At 34.0% G+C, this 22,311-nt stretch overlaps 1 protein-coding gene and 1 pseudogene across 5 annotated transcripts in view; one reads left to right on the top strand and one right to left on the bottom strand.

Annotated features, from left to right (window-relative positions):
* The window catches only part of GMDS (GDP-mannose 4,6-dehydratase), a 607,022-nt gene that overhangs the window by 94,091 nt on the left and 490,620 nt on the right, over window positions 1–22,311 (top strand). The window lies entirely within an intron of this gene.
* On the bottom strand, window positions 14,963–15,078 carry LOC112473110 (annotated as a pseudogene).

The following is a 22,311-nucleotide window of genomic DNA, read 5'->3' on the forward strand; positions in this document are numbered from 1 at the left end:
TGTGTATTTTACAGTGTTTGGAAGATATTTGTTTTTAATTCTACAATCTGAGAAAGCATCTCAAATTTGTCTGCCATTAAAATTTTTTTTGCCCTTTTTTGTGTCAATTTTGCACTTAACTGCTTTCAGTGGGGATTTAAATTCTCTTCTTAAATTCCTTCCTTATTTCATTCACCTTCCTTTTTACTTTATATTATTATCTTTTTACCTTAGCTTCTTTTGTTATGGCTTTTTGCACCTTTTTAAAATAAAAGTCTTTTTGCATTCTAATGAGGATATTAAAGAATTTTCTAGTACTGTCTGCTGGTCCTGTGATAGAGTGTTTCAGATGATGTGTTTCTGAGTCTTTAGAATGATCTCTTTTTCTCTTTTTCTGCTCTTCATCTCCCCTCCTCCCTACCTTTCCTGGGAGCACTGTTTTGTTTGTTAGTTTTATTTTATCTTCATTAACTCTGTATTTATTGAGTGCCTGCTGTAGATAAAGAGATAAATTAGACAGACTGTTTTCTGAGCTAAAGCCTGATTTGATTTTCCTCAATTTCGTTAATTCCATATATCTTATTGTAACCTGTCAGTCATTTTCTGGCATTTGCTTGTCTGTCAGGGATAGTTCAGGGTTTTTTTTTTTTTTTTTTTTACCCATTTTATGTTGCCATCAGTGATATGGGTTTGCTTCTGTCAGGGATAGTTCAGGGGTTTTTTTTTTTTTTTTTTTTACCCATTTTATGTTGCCATCAGTGATAAATGGAAAGCTAGGTGAGTGTGTCACAGGGGCTGCATTTTATACTTGGAGTTTGATGAGAAAACAGCTCGAAGGGATAGGAGAACTCTGAAAAGAGACTAGATATGTATGGTTTGTTGTGAGAGAAAACTGGGTTAATCCTTTAAGGCTAATTTGAGAGGGTTGTTGGTAGATCCAATTCTTGGTCCTTTGCCTGGAGAGGGCATACTGGACCAACGTCAGCTGTTGTAGGCTAACCTGCTTGCTGCTGGGGGCCAAGGAACCAGTATGTGTTTTTGGTGTAGGCATTTCTTAATACGTAAAGCCCACTTATCCTCAAATCTGTGACCTCTAAGCTAATTTCTCCAATACCTGTGTTAAAATTAAAGTGTCCAGATGAGATGGTTAAAATCCAGATAACTAGGCCCACCCTTTCAAATAAGAATCTTGAGGTAGGGGGAAGGCCGAGAATATGTATTTTTAACAAGCATCCAGATCTTTTTAACTTTTCATGATGGAAATCATGGAAATACAAAGTAGAGGGAATAGCATTATGAACTCCACATGCTCATCTATCTAGCTTTCACTAGTTATCACTAGATAGTTAATCTTATTTTATCTATACCCACTCCTATTTCTCTCTCCACCCTAGATTATTTTGAAGCTAATCCTAGATATATCATTTATCTCATTTATAAACATTTCAGTACGCATCTCTAAAAATATAAAACAAAAAATTACTAAATCATCTGGATGTTTATAATTATCTGAACGCTTAACAAAATAAAGACCAAATAATTAGAAAAAAAAAAGATAGTGGTTTATAAAAAAAAAGTCCAACATCATTTATTGTGCCTAAAAAATAAAAAACTAAAAATTAAAAAATTGAAAAGAATAACAGTTCTTTAATGTTGTCAAATATTCAGTCAATGTTTGCATTTCTTCACTTATCTGTCAGTTTTTTTGAATTTAGTGTCTAAATAAGGTCTGTACATTGAGATTGGTTTTCTCTTTATTTCTTTTTGTTTGTTGCTTTGTTTTCTGGGGACTTTTTTTTTTTTTTTTTAAGAAGTGGAATCTATTGTCTAAATGGGTTTCTTACACCTGAATTTTACCGATTGCAGCCCTGTGGTGTCATCTAACATGTTCTTATATTTCATACATATTGTTAGATAAATCTAGAGGTTTGATCAGATTTGGGTTTTTCCCCTCCCACCTCCCAAGAAACTTCAAAGGTAGTGTTTTATATTTCCATCAGGGGATGTATAATGTCTGGTCTTCTCTATTTTTGTGAGATTTTCTTTGATTTTCTTTGAGCCATTGATATTCATTGTCTAAATCTGTCAATTTATTGTGTTGCAAATGGTGATGTTCTAGTTCTGTCATTCGTTCTTTACTGATTAGCTATAATTCCTGTGTCAAAACAAGAAAGGAACTTTCCCTTGTCAACTATTTGATTACCCTAATAAATCAGATCATATAGGGAAGATGGAATAATTGCTTGATTATTTACTTACCAGCTTTCAAATTGAGAAGGTAGTTTCCTAGTGCATTAGTTTGCTAGAGCTGCCATACCAAATAACAGATTGGTGGGTTAAGCAACAGAAATTTATTTTTTCACAGTTCTGGGGAGTAGAAATCTAAATTAAGGTGTTGGCGGTGTTGATTTCATTCTGAGAATCCTCTCCTTGGCTGTCTTCTCCCTTTGGCTTCACATAGTTGTCCTTTGGTCTGTGTTTCCTGTATTGTGATGCCTTCTTATAAGGATAGCAGTCATATTGGCCTATCTACATGATCTCATTTTACCTGTTATCTCTTTTAAGGCCTCATTACCAAGTATAGTCATATTCTGAGATATTGAGAGTTAAAACTTCAAAATGTAAATTTTGGGGGGAAGGGGGAACACAATTTACCCCATAACACCTAGCATCCTATAAAGGTGGAATCGTTGTTAAGGTATCAAGATGAGCACATTTTGTGTGTTTCAGTCTATTGCAGTTATCATCAGTGATGCTCAAATTTGGCCTCTTGGGAGCCTATTTATGTTATTCCTTCAGATCCAATCCCAGTATTCTTGAATAACTTTTGCGTTCTTCTCTCTTTATAGAACAAGATGTTCTAGGTCTGTCTTGCTGCTGCAAACCTACAATCAGATATTTCTTCCTGGAGTCCTGGTTTCTTGTAGTGGGATATAGTGCCAGATGATTCTAAGCACACTAATCTTTGGAAACCTCATGGCTAGGGCTTTTAATCTCCACAGTGTAGAAGGCACTATGGTGTAGCGATTGAGTGTGGGCTGTGGAGACTCATATTGCCCAGATGCAAACTGGTTCCATTACTTAGAAGCATTACTTACTTGATTCTAGGCAAGGTACCTAATTTCTCTGTGCCTTAATTTCATCATCTTACTTCATCTACTCTATGAAGGCCAGGACTTTCTGTGTATTTTTCACAGCTCAGTTTTGAGCTCCTAGAAGAGGGTCTGGCACATAAGTGGTACTTGATAAATATTTCTTCGATGACTGTGTCTATGAAATGAAAACAATAGCAGTACTCTCCTTATAGGATAAAGGGATACTTAGGAGATAGTGTTTATAAAATGCTTATATCTGTCGAGAACTGTGAAGGGTCTAAGATTTTACCCCACTTACAAGCTAACAAGTTAGCCTGCCAGTTTCATGGATACTGGCAGAAGACACAAGACTCTGGGGTTAGAGACAAAGGGCTTTTTTACTTATAGCAGTAGTGACCAAAGGATCACATTTTCTTGTTGTCATTTCCTAAACCCCATTTTTTATAGGACGGTACGAAGATGGCAAAGTGAGATCTGAATGTGCAACAGGTTGTGTTACAGAAGAGGAACCCTGAGTTTAGGGAACCCGAATCTTTTAAGCAAACTGATTCTGGAGGGAGACACTTAATTTTCTAAACCGTTCACCATATAAATGTCCTTGAAAATATAGTTTGGGCCAACAGGACATTCAGTGTCTCTGCCTGAAAGATGTGCACAAACACTAGAGACCCATGCATAATTATTTCCCAACAACTAGCATTGATAGATGTAGTCAGTAAATATTAGTCATGATGATATTGCTTATGATTATCTTGTGCTCATTTTCCACATGAACATAAGGTTTCTTCTTGCCACCTTACCTAATTCTTTTCTAATCCTGTCTTACCATCTTTTGTTCCAAGACTCCTGGATTTGTATTTTGTGATTTCTGACACCTTTACCATAATTTTATTTGTTAATTTTTTTTGTGTTTATTAATTTAAAAATAATAGCCCTTTATTCTGCAGTAATCCTCTCTGTATTATAATTTTTAGGTCTTTGTAGCATATGGCTGAGCTTGCCTGCTCACTCCTTCCATTTCTTCCCTCTCCTCCATGCCTTCTCTTCCTTTTATTCTCTTTGATAAAGTTTTAGTGGAATTTATCTGATAGATTGATAGACTGTGTTAGAAGTGTCAATTTTTAGGCAGAGTGGCTCCATGTTGAACAAATTACTTAAATTCTTTCTCCATCTCCTATTCTTCTTTGGTTGTTAATTTTATTATATTTCGAATGTGTGTAAGAGCTCATCACTCCATTTAATTAAACTTATAAAACCTTTGAAATTTGTGTGACAGTATCATATATTTTACTCCTTAGACTAAAATCACACTCTTGAACTCAGGTTCATGAGTTTCGGAATTCCCTTACCAACGCGTATTTGTAATTTTTAGTGCTTTCATTTTGACTAATAGATACTTAATAGTAATAATTATTGTCAGTTGGATATGTATTGGTTTTTAGAGTTTTAGGTCTTCCAAAAGAGGCAACTGGACAAATGAGTGAGTCTTTAATCATGCTTGCTTGCTTGCTTATTTGTTTATTCATTCATTCATTCATTCACTCATTCATTTATTTATACTTAGTTTAGAAAATAAGGTAACAAAGATAAAGGAGTTAAAGCAATCTGGAAGTAACAAGATTTTCTTACAATTATACTGAGGAAATGGGATCCTCTATTCTGTTGTACAACCAAATAGTACATTCTCAACTAGCCCAAGACTCTTCAGGCAGTAATTGGGAGTTGAGCATTGCCAACTGAAGACATGTCTGTTTCCTGAGTTTGTATTTGAGGATGGTGTTTGGCTAGAGGAGGGGTGTTGAGTTAAAAATAGCAGGTCCTAACAACTATTTTATGAAAGTAAGGGGAAAAATAAGTTACTCTCACTGGCCTCATTGAGTTGCAATTATGATCATTAGTTTTTTGGTGCCTCTGTTTTACTAGATTTAAATTTTTTTTTTTCGCTGCTCAGTTGCTTTAAACTATTATTACAAATACTATGGTTGAGTGAGCTATTTCTTGTGAAGACTTTAAAGCTTTCTTTTTATATTAACTGAACTTTTGGTTAACTATTTTTATAGTAATGTTAACTTCAGTTTCATTCTTCAGTTTCTCAAAGTGCCTTTCATTTCTTAACATCTCTGATTTTTGTCTGGTTAACGTAACACTGCCTATATTTGAAGTTATCCCTGATATTAAGAAAGTGAATGATTTTTTATTTTTCCTTAGAAAGTTGATTATGGAGTCTAAAAGGAAATTTACAGGTTCTCTCAGTATCTTTTTCAAATACTCTTTATATCTGTGACTTAAAACTTTCAGTATTCACATGCTGTAGTCCCTATTCTCTACATTGTGTCTTGTTAATATAATATGTACAGTAGAATTTAAAATATCAATTATTATTTATTGTTCTTTTGTTGACTATAAAGACTTAAAAATCTGTGAAAATTGAGAGTGAACTTTTTTCTTCTAAATATTCAGACGTAGATTTCCTTCAATAATTTCGATCTTGCTTACAGTGGTTGTATTCAACTTATATTTAGAAACAGAGTCCTTATTTGGCATCTACGTTGCCCCCTTTTGAATTTTTTTTTTTTTAAATAAGTGGTTGTTGTGTTCTGAGTAATATTTGAAGAATGTAACAAATTCATTCAATTTCAGAAAGTACAACAAAGAGAAAGTATAGTAGATATCTAAATTTGTGGTATATGAAATAAGCGTAGTTAGGGATATCCTCGACAGAATATCCTCTTTGAACAGTGTACAAATACAGTGTGCTAGTTATTTCACATTTGTATGTAATTCCATAGGCTCCCCCTACACATTCTGAGGCTCACATTGTGTTAGTAGTGAAGAGACCCTTCCCTCTCAATTTCTTCTACTGATGAAACTTAGGCCTTGAAATGGTACAAGTGAAACTGTCAGCTAGGAAGAGGGTTTTGGTCTTAGATACTATTACGATAAATAGCAAACCTTGTACTCTTCCCTCCCTATAGTTTGCAGAGCCTCCCAGAGCCGAAGAGGCGAAATGGAAAGAATTAGAACATCAATATTGCTAATACGTATTAGTTTTTGTTCCTTCTAAGGAAGGAAGGGAAAGGATAATGTAGAAAAAACATTCTCCTCCTTTTTGGTAGAGGCACCCTAGAAAAGTTTGTATCAGCTCAGTACAGGGGTGAAATAACCCCGAGAAAGTAGAGCCATGCTATTGTCTTACTTCCTGCCCCATTCATTGGCTAACATTTACCTTATGGGAATTTCCCAATTCGTGGGACCTTATAAATTGTATAGTGTAGGCTTGTTAGTCATCCAGTCACGTGTTTGTTCATTTAAGAACTAATTATTGACTACCTGTGATGTGAATCCAGCATTTTTATTGTGCATTGGAGGTAAAAAGAGAAAAATACAAAAATTTTGTTCCCAAGGAAGAGACTGATGAAGAGAACAGTGTATATGCAACTTAATAGAGAAGGATATTGCTGAAATGGAGGTGCATGTGACTGGAGATGGGAGCAAGGAGTAAAGAGAAATGCTTGAGTGAGTTATTCCACACTGGCAAGCTAGGAGCAGGACTTGTAGGTAGAGGATGCATGTAAAGATATGAAAAAGCATATTACATGTGGCGGGTAAGGGAAAGGCAATGGCAAGAGATTAGGGGAATGATAAGGGTTTTGTATGTATTCCTATAGAATTACGATTTTCTTTTGGTATGGGGAACTTTACAGGAGGGTTGATTCTGATCAGTTTGGAATTTTAAAAGATTCTGGTGGCTTTTAAAAGATAATTCTGGTAGATCATATTCTGGTGGAAAATGAATTAGAATAGAGAAATGAGACTATAGGAGAAAAGACCAGTTAGAAAACTACTGTAATAGTTCAGGTTAGGGAGTATGAGGAGCTAGATGAGGCCATATAAAGAAGATAAAGGAAATGGGTGTGATATAAGTATCAAGGAGACAGAATAGATAGAATTTATTGATTGTTGAAGGATATAAAAGGCATCATCTGGGATGACATTCGCATTTTGCCTTGTGTGACTGGGTAAGTATATTGGTTAACCAAATAAAATGCTGTAAAAATTGCAAGAAAGATAGTGTCTTAAAAATGTCCACAGAATTAGGCATCTTGGAAGTTGTTGGTGAATTCACTGAAATGGGAAAGCTTAATGAGTCAGTCACAATTTAAAATTGTTCGAGAGGAACAGCTGCCCAGAAGATATAATAAGATTGCTGATTAGTTTTGTTGATGCAGTTAAGTGTCTGCATCATCTTTATTTGTAGAAACATTGGGATTTTCCTTGGTCCATGTCACCTGCCTTGGATTAGGAACAGAAAATGTAAGCTAGAGGCTGAAGAAGAAAGAGTGGAATGGTAGAGTTGGGGTTTTATTCATTGGGTGTAACAGGCTGGCAAGGTGGCAGGGTCTTGGGGAAACTGAGAGAAAGGTCAGTCTTGGCCATGTTTTTACAGATGAAGAAACTGTAAAAATGATGTATGATAGCAGAAAGAACATTGCTATTGGATTATGATAGATCTAGATTTGAAACTGTTACTTATTGACTCTGTGACCTGCGAAAGTTATCTTAAAATCTTTGTCCACATAGAGCTTATCCTCCTGTTCCAGATGAAGAAACTAATAGCTATTTATGGGAGGTAACTATTATTAGTAGTATGAATAAGTTTCTAGGACTAGAGTCAGATCTGCATTTGAATTTCAGATGAGGGACCTTGCATAATTTACTTGAATTTTCTGAGCCCGTTTCCTCATCTGTAAAATGAAAATATGAGTTATCTGACTTGTCTGGGCCTGACACAGAGTAACAGCACAGAAACTGGCAGCTAACAACAACAATAATAATAATGTTGTTATTTTTACTATTATTATTTTACTGGAAACAGTTGGAACTTTTTTCCCCTAAAAATTTGTCATTTTTGGAGTTTCCGTAAGATATACTTAGGAATGGATTTGCTCTTATTTATTCTGCTTGATACTTGAAATACTTTTTCAATCTGAAGACTGTCTATCTTCATTTCTGGATAATGTTATGCCAGTGTCATTTAAATATTCATTTCCCCTATTTTCTCACTTCTGTTTCTCAATGTGCTTATTGAATTTTTGTTAGAGTTGTTCAATGTGTCATTCACATTTCTTGTTTTATATATTTTCTGTCTATCTCCTTATGAATCATTGTGGATATCTTCCAATTTGCTGATTATTATTATTATTATTATTATTATTTTTACCTTTGACCTGGGCCAGAGGGCACAAAGAGGTTACATGAGGTAGCCCAAATGCTCATGATCCCACTCCTGTTACACTGCCTTCACTCTCCTAAATTGCAGAGGAAGATTTTAATAATCAAGTGGATAGAATGACTCATCTTATGGATATTCAGTCAGCCTCTTGCCTTGCCTCTCCTGTCATCAACAATGAGCTCATGAACAAAGCGGCTATGACGGCAGTGATAGAGGTTATGCATGGACTCAGCAAGATGGATTTGTGCTCACCAAGACTGACTTAGCCATGGCCACTACTGAGTGCCAGTCTGTCAGCAACAGAGACTAACATTGAGCCCCTAATATGGCACCATTCCCCCGGGACAATCAGCCAGCCACCTGGTGGCAGGTTTATTACATTGGACTACTTCCCTCATGGGTGGGGCGGGGGGGTGAGGGACGACAACATGTACTGGACTATACACTTATTCTATATACAGATTTGTCTTCCCTGTATGCAGTGCTTCTGCCAAAACTATCATCTGCGGAGTTACAGAATTCCCTATCTACTGTTGCAACATTTCAGAAATCAAGTAACTCTCTTCATGGCAAATGAAATTCAGCAATGAGCCATTGTTCATGGAGTTAACAGAATTCTGCATGTTCACAATATTAGTGACCTACCAGCAAAATTTTTAATTTCTTTTCCCATGACTTTATGCTCTACAGCCTTTAGGTCTTAGTTCCAGAAGGACTTCCACCAGGAAGTACAACAGTGATCTCATTGAACTGGAAGTTAAGATAGCCACCTGACCACTTTGGGTTCACTTTGGGTTCCTCATGCCTCTGATTCAACAGGCAATGAAGGGAGTTATGCTGTTAGCTGGAGTGATTGATCCTGACTATCAGGGGGAAGTTTTACTACTGCTCTACAACGGAGGCAAGGAAGAGTATCTCTGGACTACAGGAGATCTCTTAGGGAATTTCTTAGTATTACATGCACTGTATTAAGGTCCGTGGAAAACTCCAGCAGCCCAGTCCAAGCAGGACTACTAATGGCCCATACCATTCAGTAATGAAAGTTTGGGTCACCCTACCAAGTGAAGAACCATGATGAGCTGAGGTGCTTGCTGAGGGCAAAGAATGATAGAATGGGTGCTGAAAGAATGTAGTTATAAATACTAGCTATGATGACATGAGCATTACAGAAACAAGGACTGTAATTATCATGAGTATTTTCTTCTTATTTTGTTATGAATATATGTTTGTATGCGTGTATATACACGTAATATGTATATATATACATATACATATATGCACATATACTATATAATATACATATTATATATAGCAAATATCTTTGTTTTTTCCCTTTTTTACTCCTTTATCATATAATTTAAGATATATTGACTTTATATCAGAATATTTAAATTATTAATTGCTTCTGTTTCTCTGGAGAACTCTGATTCGGCTATTTATTGTTTGCTTCTCCTGGGCTTGAGAATTCCATATGACATGGCTAGATTTGGAGATCTGACTTTTCACTAGTGATTTATTTTCACCTGAGTCAGTGCGGATGACATGATTACATACCCATTCCCTGGCAGTTTTTTTAGTCCCCATTCATTGTTAGGAAATTTCTTATTGTCATCTGGGCCACACACTCATGCTAACTCAGTATTATAAACCTAGCCTCCAAGGCACATGTCAGCAGTCTTGATTGCATCTTAAGAGCTTGCTTAAACGCTCCCTACAACAGTTTAACATCAGCATGTTAGTACTGGAATCATTGAGAAAATTAGAGTTGTGTAAATTGGTAGGCTGTTGATCCTCTAATTTTCTATTCATAGATGTAGTCATAGCGCATTTAGAGAATGGAGGGAATGAAATGAAATTCCAGTGGCCCTGGAACCTAGAGATCATGAAGGAACTAGCTCCATGCCCCTGGGAAGCAGTGTGAGTTAGCAGGACATAGTCATCACCTCCATGGTTGCTCCTTCAATCCAGGGTTATTTTTTATAAGTTACTAGTCTAGCTAGTCTCAGATCCAGTCATGTAGCAAAGCACTAGGAAGATGTGTGTGTGTGCGTGTATGTGTGGTAGAACATGAAAACCTGGTGCATTTGGTTCTATCATTTCAACCAGGAATAATTTTATTAGCAATAAATATAATTATTTTAAGTATGAAGTCTAATTCCAACCCTGAACATGTGAGACTTAATACACAAAAACAAATCTACTCTTATCAGTAACAAATCAATTTCGGCTTGCTCATAGCAAACAAGTAGTTTCAAGCTCCAGAGGTATAAGAAAAAAAAAGTTACGGGAAAGGGCTTTGAGAACAGATGTCTATTATTTGATTTTAGTTACAGACAATTGTAGAACACTGGTGTTCCATGAGAGGAGAATTTGAGAACCACTGAACTTGTCTAATCAGTTACTTTTCACCTATACAAGAACTGGCCTCTATACACTGACTTACTCAAGATTTCAAGGTCACATTGCTTCAGGGAGAACCATGACTAGAACTCAGGTGCCCACAGTTGAGTGTACTTTCCATCCTTGGAAAATGGCTTCTTTTATTTTTTTTAAATCAGCGCTAGAATATCTATCATGGTGTGGCTCCAGGGCCAGTTTAGTCTCACGAGATTTTGCCTCTGAAAGTAGTGATCTTATCAGGCATAGGCAATTTCCTGTGTCATTAAGATGTTCCTTGGCAGAATATTATTTTTCTTGGTGAATACAGTGTGGTGTAAAACATGCACACAGAACCAGCCATCTGATTATCCTGAGCGAATTAGCTGTATTGTAGCTTATCTCTGGCAAATCTTGTTTTTAAGTTTATTGACAGCAACTTCTGTCATTAGTGAATTGCTTGGTTGTGGTCTTGGCTTTCTTTTTATTCTAGCATCCTGAGTCACAGCCAGGAAGTCCTTTGAAACCAAAATCTTAGCATTTATTTGTGTTTCAGGGAGAGGTTTGGGAAATGGTAACCCTGCTTAAAAGGGCGCTTTGGTTTTTCCATTAAGGTCCTTCATCTTTTTATCAGCCTGATTGGGTTCTTTTTCTGTCCTAGGGAAGTTGGTCTGAGGGTCATGGTGGAAAACTGGGGTCTTCCCAGCCTCTGGATGAGGGTTTCAAAGCACAACTTTGTTATGATGTTGAAAATGAATTTCCAGATCCTCAGGTATATCCAAATGGAAACAATCCTCAAAGAAAAACTTTGAAGCTCCATGAGGGTACTGCTCTATCTGCCTTGTTCATAAATTGTGTCCCAGTACTAATAATGTTCAGGATAGTGGGTACCATAAATGCTCTGTGAATACCTTTTGTCACTCACGTCATTCATTACCATTTAAATAGTTTGTTTAAGTCAATGAGTAAAACTAACATATACATGGCATAATTACCTTGGCATAATACTTTTGACAAAGTTTATTAAAAACGTTTCAAAGAGCTGCAAGGTATGGTTTTTGTTTATTTAGTTTGCAAGAATAACTAAAAGTACGTATTTAGGAAAGTGATATTTATTAGAATATTTGTAATCTGTTGGTTTAGCAAATTGAGTTGTCTTTAAGGAATTAATTAAAAATATATAATTAATATATAAAATAATAAATTTGGAGTCTGGCATCAAGTATGGGTTGAGTTCTTTCTGAGAAGGTTTCCACCTATTAATGGGATCTTAATAGGGCTTACTTGTCATGTCTTAGTGAAGGTGAAATGAAAGAAATTGTGTATGTTTGCATGCTTGCATAGTACCTGGACACTCTTGATAAATGTCAGCTGCTATGGTCATTCTTCTGGTGAAGAATCACTATCCAAAGTTCACTCTTCTCAGAATTCAGATGTGGTATCTGTATAAAAGTGCAATTTGTAGAGATAAAAGCTATTATAAATTTTTTTTTTTTAGAAAATTCAGTCATTTTTTATAGTTAGAGATATTCACATTTGTCTTAAAACTTACTTAAAGATATGTTAATATTTAGGCTTAAGTAGATCATAGTTACCTCCTATTAACTGTAAAAGGATTAAATTACATTTGTAGTCAAAGAATTTTTTGTTGGCTTCTTTGTTCGTTTACATTCCTATATATGGTGCTAATATAATGTGACTGTAAAACTGCATATTTGCATATTTGTACATGCACTTACAAAGAACGTTTTAAAATAACATTTTGGCCTACATTTAATATATATCCCCAAAGTTGGGCTTGGTTTAACTTAACAAGTGGTAGAAATTTTGGCCGTAATGTGCAAAGTGTCAAAATTCTAAAATATTGAGGGAAAATAAAAATATGGTCAAGTACCTATCTTTGTTATTGCTTATCCAGAGCGCATAATTATTGATCTTCTCTCTGCCCCCTACTCTTACTTTCAGTGATTTCTTTTCCTGTAGGGTTACCTTGAAGATTCTTGATATAAGTGGCCGTATTTGTCTCAAACAACTAAGGACTTGTGAAGGACCACCTCATTATCTCTGGCAGGATAGGTAAAGAAGCACCCATTTATGCCAGTAGAAGGAAAAACTATTATAGTTACCATATCTGGGTGTACTGGTTTGAGTGAAGGTTAGGGGGATTAATTGCAAGGGATTTTGCTAAGCCCTCATCTTTGCTTTTTACCCCCTAGAATTCAGGGCAATGATCTTAGCATCAATCAAATGGTCAGCAGACATCCAGTGGGCTTTTACTAAGGAGGGACCATTGTGATCTGTGATTCTTATTGAGATTGGGAGTTCCTACATTAAGATCATCTGAAGCATTATCATGTAGGAAGAATAATTTTATTTTGGCATCTAGATGATACGTATTTGAGGTTGATTGGAAATTTAGCTTCACACTTCTAATTTATTTTTCTGGAAAAAAATTGCGACAGGACATATTTATGCTTTACTTTTGTATTCTATTCTTACCATACTCTAGAAAATGTTCTCTTACTATAAATTAAGGACTCCCTCTCAGAGAGTTATTTGAATGTGAACTGAGGTAGCCTTTTGATAGCCTATGTTTCCACTATGTATACATATAAGTCAATGTGTGTGTGTGTGTGTGTGTGTGTGTGTGTGTGTGTAATATTGCTAGTACTATGAAGGGAAAATAAAATTTGGAATAAGCAAGGTGATGAAAAGGCCACTGTGGGAGTTGAACATGAAAGAATGGTGCTTTCAAAGAGGAGGGAGGTATTGATGTGGTTTGGGGGCTGAGGTTTGTTTTTGTTTCAGCTACCATCTTAGAGACTGTCGTGAATCAGAGCTGTATCAGACAGGCAGGTTTTAATGCCCATTTCCAAACAGAGATGCCTCTCTTCAATATACATAGAAAGGCTAACATAGACAGTCTATTTGTTCTGCTTCTCATTTTACCTTTGAGGAACAAAAGAATAAAAAAAAACATTAGTTTAGGATGAAACACATAATTGTATTTGGTAATAAAGGAATTTAAAAATTCCTGTTTCCTCCCCTCCCCGTGGCTCTCTCTCACAAAACAGGCTAATGGTGAAATACTTCTTTAAATGTTCTCATTCATCTCCGAGTGATGCAATATGCGTAGTGGCTTGCAGTTTCCGAATTACTGAAGTCCTAATTTCTTTGGCAAGTTTGTCCTCTGTAGATTTTTTTTTTTTTTTTTTGGCAGCAAAAATATTTACTCACATAACAATAACAAGATGAACACCAGCATATCTGGTCAGGACATCTGTGTGTGGAGATTTGCTATAAGATGGGTGATCTTTGGTATTCAACAGCACCATCCTTGGTCAGTGGAGCTGAAACATACACAGAATTTTCATCTTGTTTCCTGGATCACTTAAAATGAATTTGAGACTGATAGCTCTATTGCACCACAAAAATTACCGTATCATAATGTCTACATTCAGAAAGTAGAAAAAGAATTTGAATGCACTTAAAACTTGAGCACTCGTCCTAGGGGAGGTCTCTGGACCTTGCTGCTGTAAGTGTGGTTCACAGACGAGCAGGGCCCTCGAGAGCCTGTTAGAGATGCTGTCTCTGGGCCTGCCCCATCCCCATGGAATCAGAAGTCGTATTTTAACAGATGTCACATTATTTGGATGCACAGTAAAGTTTGAGAAGCTCTGCCCTGGAACATATTGAGTCTGTAAAGACAATCTGTGTTTTAACTGTGTGACAAATAGAGTTTTTAGTGGATTTATCACTCATTTCCGCACTTTCCACAAAAGCTAAATTCCTCTGAAATAAAAAAAGGAATACAAGTTTATTATATACATCAGTAGAGAAAAAAATCTGAATTAGTTCTGTGTTTTTCTTTAATGATAACAATTTGGTGATAATTTTATGTTCTCTTCTACAAGTTTAGCAATGTGCGCAAAGCTGTGGCATTTGGCACTCTTATTTCAAACCTGAGTGCTTTTTAAAGCTTTCTTCTCATTTTAATAGGACATTGAAGAATGTTCTATTATATGGGTTAATATTTGATGTATCTTAAGAAAATAGCACATTCGGAATAGCACAGAGACAAAAATAATATCTACCCCAAATATGTTTATTTTTTTTAATAGTGATGTTTTAAAACATATTCTGTGTTTCTTACCTGACTTTAGGATAAGAAGAAAGTAATTTACTTTGTTGTTCACATTATAAAATTTTAAGTTTTTTAATTTATTTTCATTTTTAAAATTTTATTTATTTATTTCTTTTACTTTAGTATTATTATTTATGCCTACAGCACCTGGTCTTCCTAGGTGGTCTCCCATCCAAGTACTAACTAGGCCTGACCCTGCTTAGCTTCCGAGGTCAGACATCGGGCTCGTTCAGGCTAGCATGGCCATAGACCATGGACCGTGGCTCCACTGGGGCACAAACCCAGCACCTTCTGTGTGTAAAGCAGACGTGCCAACTGCTACACTATGAAACCACGTCCAAGTTTTCTTATTTTTTTTTTTTAAACTAAAATATCAATAGTCTTATTTTAACAGTTATCAACTATTTTAACGTGTTTTAAGACTATTTTGAAAAACCGAAGACTTTAGTTTACTGTGAGAGTCAGTGTATATATGCCTAATTCTCATTAGTTCACTCATTTACCTCATTTATTTATTGAGCGTATGCTATAGAGTGACACGGCAAGGCCTGGGCCTTTCCCTTTTAGGGCTTAGAAGTCTTTATTAGATTTTCTTAGTAAAAAATTGAATATAATTTTTTTAGTAAAAACATTTTTTTCAAGTTTGCAGTAGTAGGAACATACATGTAATTGAATTATCTCTGAAAGATGTTTTTCGAGTGATTGAAAATTTCTCTGCCCCTAATATTTATCCTTCATACTTTGCCTTGAAATTATGATACACATCTTACAAATAGGGGGGAACCAGTTTTTAAGATATTGAATAATTAATATTCTAAGCCTTAGGACAGAAAGTGTTATCAACTGAAAAGATTTAAAGGAAGAAAACACTGTACCATCTATTTAGATTTTTCTTAACATTTAACAACACTTGTAAGTATCCTACCTTCCTTGAATCTCTTTGGCTGTTTGATTTTGCTAACAGGTTGGTTTAAATTATCTTTTTAAATCATTTCAAATTATAGTCTTTGTATTTGGTTTCACATACTTAAATTTCAACTCACATTTGTAAAATCTTTACAACCTGATCAAAAAACACCTTTCAACAGAAACACTGATTCTTACCCTCCACTACAGAAAGAGAAAATAACTTGATGAAACTATTGCTTAAGAGGAAATGGGCATTATGGCTGTTCTTTTTGTACTTCATTTATCTTAAAGATATGGTATCCCCACATGTTCTATTAATAAAAAGCTCCTGTGAACATGGTGTCTGAATTTGAAAATTTTAAAACAATTATGTTCTTCTTATCTGCTGCTTGAGACACATTAATTTTCTCTTGTCAGTCAGATGCAATTAGGTTGAAAGGTTGAGCTCTCATATATTGGTGGTAAGAAAGTCAAATGTTTCCTTTTAATGGGAAAACAGTTTATGAGAGGTCCAAAATAAATTTTGAATATTTGGTCACAAGATTTAGCCACAAAAGATATCCACCTAAATGGTAATTACCTTTAAAGCCAGTCTGTGAATCTACTTAATTTTTGGAAAATGAACAATTTTCTGATTATTAATTGTCAAATTAAGAGAAAAAAATTATTGTCTCTTTTTGTCCTTTTTATCTCATTTTCTGTTTCATCTGTTAAATATAATTGCTGGGAAATAGTAAAAATAAACTTGGTTATGCATAAACTTTTAATTGGTAATAACATAACCTCATGACTAATCATCTGCGTTATATCATATTGGGCATATAAAACCTCATTTAAAGAAGTGTATTTCTTTTTTTGAGATGATAACATTTATTAAGTACTTGTGCTAGTATTATGGAAGGACTTGAGGCTAAGCATCCTTTGAGGAAGAGACTCACATCTGGTTTGGGAAAAATATTTCAAAAATATTTTGTGAGTTGAAAATACATTGTGAGTTGAAAAAAAAATGAAATGTTATAAAAGAATCGATTAAAGTAATCAGCCTCATCCAGGTTTAATATTAGGTTGAACCATATATATGAAATATGTAAAAAATTATAGGTAAACTATTAAATACATTTCATATGGTTCAACCTATTATAGTACTCTTAGAATTGGCTGGTTTGGTCTGAGGTAAACTTATTTTGTTTATTTATTTTTTTGCATCTTCTCCATAAGGAGCTTTTATTGAACTCCCCTTTAACCAGATAAAATTCAGCACAGGATTGGGTCTGGCCAGATGTTCTCATCCTTAAGTGATAAATCTTTTGAAAAATGAAGCTCCTTCTTACTCTGATCATTTATATAATTGTATTTCAGTGCATACATTTATTCCTATGTTAAAATTATTAGTCTAATGCAATAAACTTAGAATTAGTCAAGAGAAGAAGTTTAGGGTGGTACCAAACAATGAATATCTGGAAATTGAGTTGTCTGAGTTTAGGTGGAAAAAATCTTTTACTGAATTTAAGTTAGAAAAAGACTTGGTGTACACTTGTGGTCACTGCCTTTCTTTCTATTTTATATGCCCAAATTTGAATTGTAGATCTTAATCTCAGTATTTTAATGTAATTTTGAGTATGAGTGCTTCTCAAACATTTTTGTGTATTAGTTGATTAAAATTTCTAACAGCAATCTGAACAGAAAAGAAAATTTAATATGCTATTTTGGTATTGAATAGAATTTTTGAAACAGAGATAAAAGATTTCCCAAATAGGATGACTGTATATATATTCACATACCATTTTCCCTTTATATAATGTTCTTTTCTACTTTCATATCTAAAATCTACCATGAAATATATTTTAAAAAAACTTTTCAGTAAACATGATTATGACTTGGAGTTGTATGTGTCTTTGGGAAGAATAGAGAATACTTACATATGAAAACATTGAAAACATCAAAGCAGCCTTAATAAATACTTTCTTTTATACAAAAGTAATATATGAACAGGCAAAAATCAAACAAATACAATGAGTTGCTCTCATTGTATTTATCTCTAGTGCTCTATTCTTCCCTCAAGAGTTTATCTTTCAGTGTACATCTTTTCAGAAATATTTTTGTGCACATACCAATACATATTCTTTGACAATTTGTATAAATGTTATACTCTTCATACAATTCAGCTCCTTGCTGGAATAAACATTCTTGTTCACGCACATGTACGTAACTGGGAAAAAGTATAATATTGATATCTTATTTTGATTTATATTTCATTTTGAGTAGAAGCCGATATCTGTGGATATATATTGTGCATTTATACATGTTTTCTGTTAATTACCTGTTCATAACTGCCTTTTTTCCTTATTAGACTATTTGTTTTTCTTCTTAGACATGTTCTTTGTACATGTGGCTATTAGCTCTTTTTGTCATATTGACAAGATTTTTTTCCATTTTCTTGTTTGCTTTTTAATTAATTGGTATGTTTTTGGCTCTACAGAAAATTTTAATTTTTCTGTAGTCAAGTTATCAGTCATTTTCTCTATGATCTGGATTATGTGTCCTGTTTAATATATTCCCCGTGAATATATTTATATATACTTTTTCTAGTATTTTTAAGAGTTCATTTTTAACATTTATTTGTTGTGCTTGAAATTTATTTTGGTGTAAAACATGAAGTAGGGCTGTAGTTTTATTTTTTACTTTTTCCTAAATTTATATTTCAGGAAAAATGCTACTTCCCAGCATCATTTATTTAATAATACATCTTTTTTCCATTGGTTGAAATGTGCTTTATCTTAACTATATCCCTGTATGTATTTGGGACTGAGTCTAGGTTTTGATTGTATTGTATATTATGTTTTCATAGTCCCTAATTTTCACAACAGGATTCCATCCTTCCTACTAATCTTTTTCAGAATTTCCAGGTTATTCTTTCATGTTTGACACTAGCATATAATTTTGTCACCTTCTGTCCAAAAACTTATAACCTGGCATTGAATCAAACTTAAGGTTAGTTGGGGTACAGTGGATATCTTCATTATGTTGACTCTTATAATCCAAGAGCAAGGATTGTCTTTCAGTATTTTAAAATACTTTCTGTTTGTACAACTTTGAAGAGTTTAAAGCTGTCTACATGATTTCTACTAATATCTTGTTAAATTTATCTTTAGATATTCAAATTTTGTTCCTAGAATAAATAGGATAGTTGCCACAGTATAATTTTCTTACATATTATTATTTTTAAATGGGAAAACTTTTGATTTTGAGTAATAATTTTAAAACCAGGTAACTTAATAGAGCCCTGTGTTTTAGGTATACAATTACATCATCTGCAAAGTGATAATTTTTATCTTCTACTTTCTCATCTACTTGCATTCACTAATAGCAGAAAGCAATTCTTAGCTTTTAAAATACTTTTCAAATTGACCAATAAAGCATTTTGAATGTATTTAATTGGATTATAAATAGCCTTCTTAGGGAGATAATTCTTGAATTTAGTTTTCTGTTCAATAAAGGGAATTTAAATACCATTCTTAAAGAAATAAAGCCAAATTATAAGAAGATAAAATATAGATTTAGGTACTTTTTTACAACATCAATATTTTCATGTTATAAAACTATGTTTATGACATTGAAGCTTATGTATATCCTTTAAGTATGGTGGACTTTGTACCAGATAGGAAGTTTAATTTGGAAACATAGCACAGATTAGCAAATGCCAGTTTAGTTCAGTGTTTCTCAAAACCGTTGGTAAGATAAATATTTTAAGGAGTACATTTTAATTTTATAGTTATATATTTAATTTATCTTAGGAAAAAATTTTTTACCCCCATTTCTAGTGTGTTTTTATGTTTGACATTTGCTTAGAATGAGGTTAAAGACACAGCAAAATCATTTAGAGAAAAAAGTAAAGTGCATAAATGTTGTAGGCGCTCTTAAAGAGTGAGAAATTGAAATTTGTAAAATTCAATTTTAGATTAATGATATTGTAAATAACATTTAAGAAATCAAGAGCCGTTTTTTATGTACTCTTAATAGCAAAGATTAATAAATAAAACAGGTTTATTTATTAATGTTTAATAAATGCTTGTACAGGTAATAAATACTTGTACAGGTAATAATAATACTGATGATTTTTGTGAACCAAGGATTACACTAAGAGCTTTTTATACATTATTTCACATATTGATCATCAGAATTCATCTTCCTAGTTTTACAGTCTCAAAGAAATGATGCAGCTTACTTGCACAAGATCATATGGCTATCCTGCACTTTATTGTAAACTTTATTTACCCAGAATTCAATCTGACTCATATTTACATGACATAATTATTTTTGAAAATTATACTTCCCTTTAGGGATCTTCAATTAAAATAAAATTAAGTATTTTAAAGCCAGTTTTACCATGTAGACAAAATATTAAAAATATATTGTCTCAGCACATCCCAGTATATCACTAATCATTCAGGCATCTCCAAGGGAAATTTAACAGTGTAAAAGCAGTCTAATCATATTCACATTTAAAATTGCTAAATAGTCAGACTAATTAGAAGCTGTGAACTTTAAACCGTGATCGATATAATTTTTTGTGGAATGGAAAGAGAAATCTTATATTAGATGTCAGGTAATAATTAATCAAAGAGGTATTGATACACTTCAAAATATTTCCTAAATGTAGTACTTTAAATTTACTGATTGATTAGACTCAATATGTATGGCCAGTATCTACAAAGTCTGCAGAAACAATCTATTGAATATTGTTTAGTTTTTGTTGTGAATATTAATAGTAAAGAATTGCTCCTTATAAGTAGAAATAATTTCAGAAATTCTAATTATTTTAGAATTAATTTCTGATTTTATAGATGAGAAAACTAAAGCCAAAAGCAGTAAGTAGTTTTCTCACAGGACAACATAATAAAAAATAAAGCCAGTTGGATGGTGTAATCCATATTGGATGGTGTAATCCATATCCTTAGAATTTCATGGAGATAGTTTTGTATTAGTGGGAGAAGTAAACTTCAGAGCCAGAGGAATCCCACTCAGTGAAATCAGTAGTTTATTTCACCTCTGTAGGAAGTTTTGATTTCATAGTCATCCTAGTCAGTTCCTACCTAATACTATTAATCTTTGTATATCTGTTTCTAAAAGAAAATCATTGGACAAGTTATTTATTCTTCTTTAGTAATATGTACTAGATGGAAGGAACATTTTCTGGCAAAAATAATAAAATACAAAAGTTAAGAATATTGTGTCATGCCAGTGTTTGCCTTGAGCACCTGTTATTAACAAAAAATGTTTCAGGGCTCACCATATGTAGCAAATGCTTTTAAGTATTTCTTGTTCTCGGGATACAAGGTAATTTTAAGACATTCTGGGAAAACTGGAAAGCCGCCTGCAAAAGAATGAAACTAGATTGTTGTGTACCACCACACACCAAAATTAACTCAAAATAATTAAAGACCTGAATATAAGACTTGAAACAATAAAATGCATAGAAGAAAACATAGGAACTAAACTCAAGGACCTTGGACTTAAAGAGGATTTTATGAATTTGACCTCAAAGATGAGGGAAGTAAAAGCAAAAATAAACGAACAGAATTACATTAAACTAAAAAGCTTCTGCACAGCAAAAGAAACCCTCAACAAGGTAGAGACAAACATCTGGATGGGAAAATATATTTGCAAGCAACGCCTCTGATAAGGGCCTAATATCCAAAATATACAGAGAACTCATACAACTCAATAACAGCAACAACAACAAAAACAAACAAACAATCCAATCAAAAACTAAGCAGATATGAACTTCTCCCTAGAAGACATACAAATGGCCAAGAAATGTATGAAAAGATACTCAACATCGCTTATTTAGGGAAACGCAAAGCAAAACTGCAATGAGATACCATCTAACACCTGTTAGAATAGCTGTTATCAACAGAACAAGTAATAACAAATGTTGGAGAGGATGCAGAGAAAAAGGAACCTCATACACTGCTGGTGGGACCGCAAATTGGTACAGCCACTATGGAAAACAGTATGGAGGTTCCTGAAAAAACTAAGAATGGATCTTCCATACAATCTAGTAATGCCTCTACTGGATATTTACCCCAAAGACTTGAAAACCCATATCTGAAAAGATATTTGCACACCAATGTTTACAGCAGCATTATTCACTGTGGCCGAGACATGGCAGCAACTGAAGTGTCCTAAGATAGATGATTGGCTAAAGAAGCTGTGGTAAATATATACAGTGGAATATTACTCAGCCGTAGGAAGAGATGAAATACTGCCATTTGCGACAACATGGTTGTACCTTGTGATAATCATGCTAAGCAAAATAACACAGACAGAAAAATGTTGAAAATCACATGATGGGATATAAACCTAAAAGCAACAAATGAGCCAGACAAACAAACAGATACTCATGGGCATGGACAATAGACTAGTGGTTACCAGAGAGGAGGAGGGAGTGGGGAGGAGGTAGTTAGACGGGGTAAAAGGGTTCAAATATGTGGTGACAGAAAGAAATCTAACTATGGGAGAGGAACACACAATGCAATATATATATATGCCTTACTGTTAAATTGTACACCTGA

Source organism: Pteropus alecto, unplaced genomic scaffold, assembly GCF_000325575.1.
Source record: "Pteropus alecto unplaced genomic scaffold, ASM32557v1 scaffold389, whole genome shotgun sequence".
In the NCBI taxonomy this organism is placed as follows: domain Eukaryota; kingdom Metazoa; phylum Chordata; class Mammalia; order Chiroptera; family Pteropodidae; genus Pteropus; species Pteropus alecto.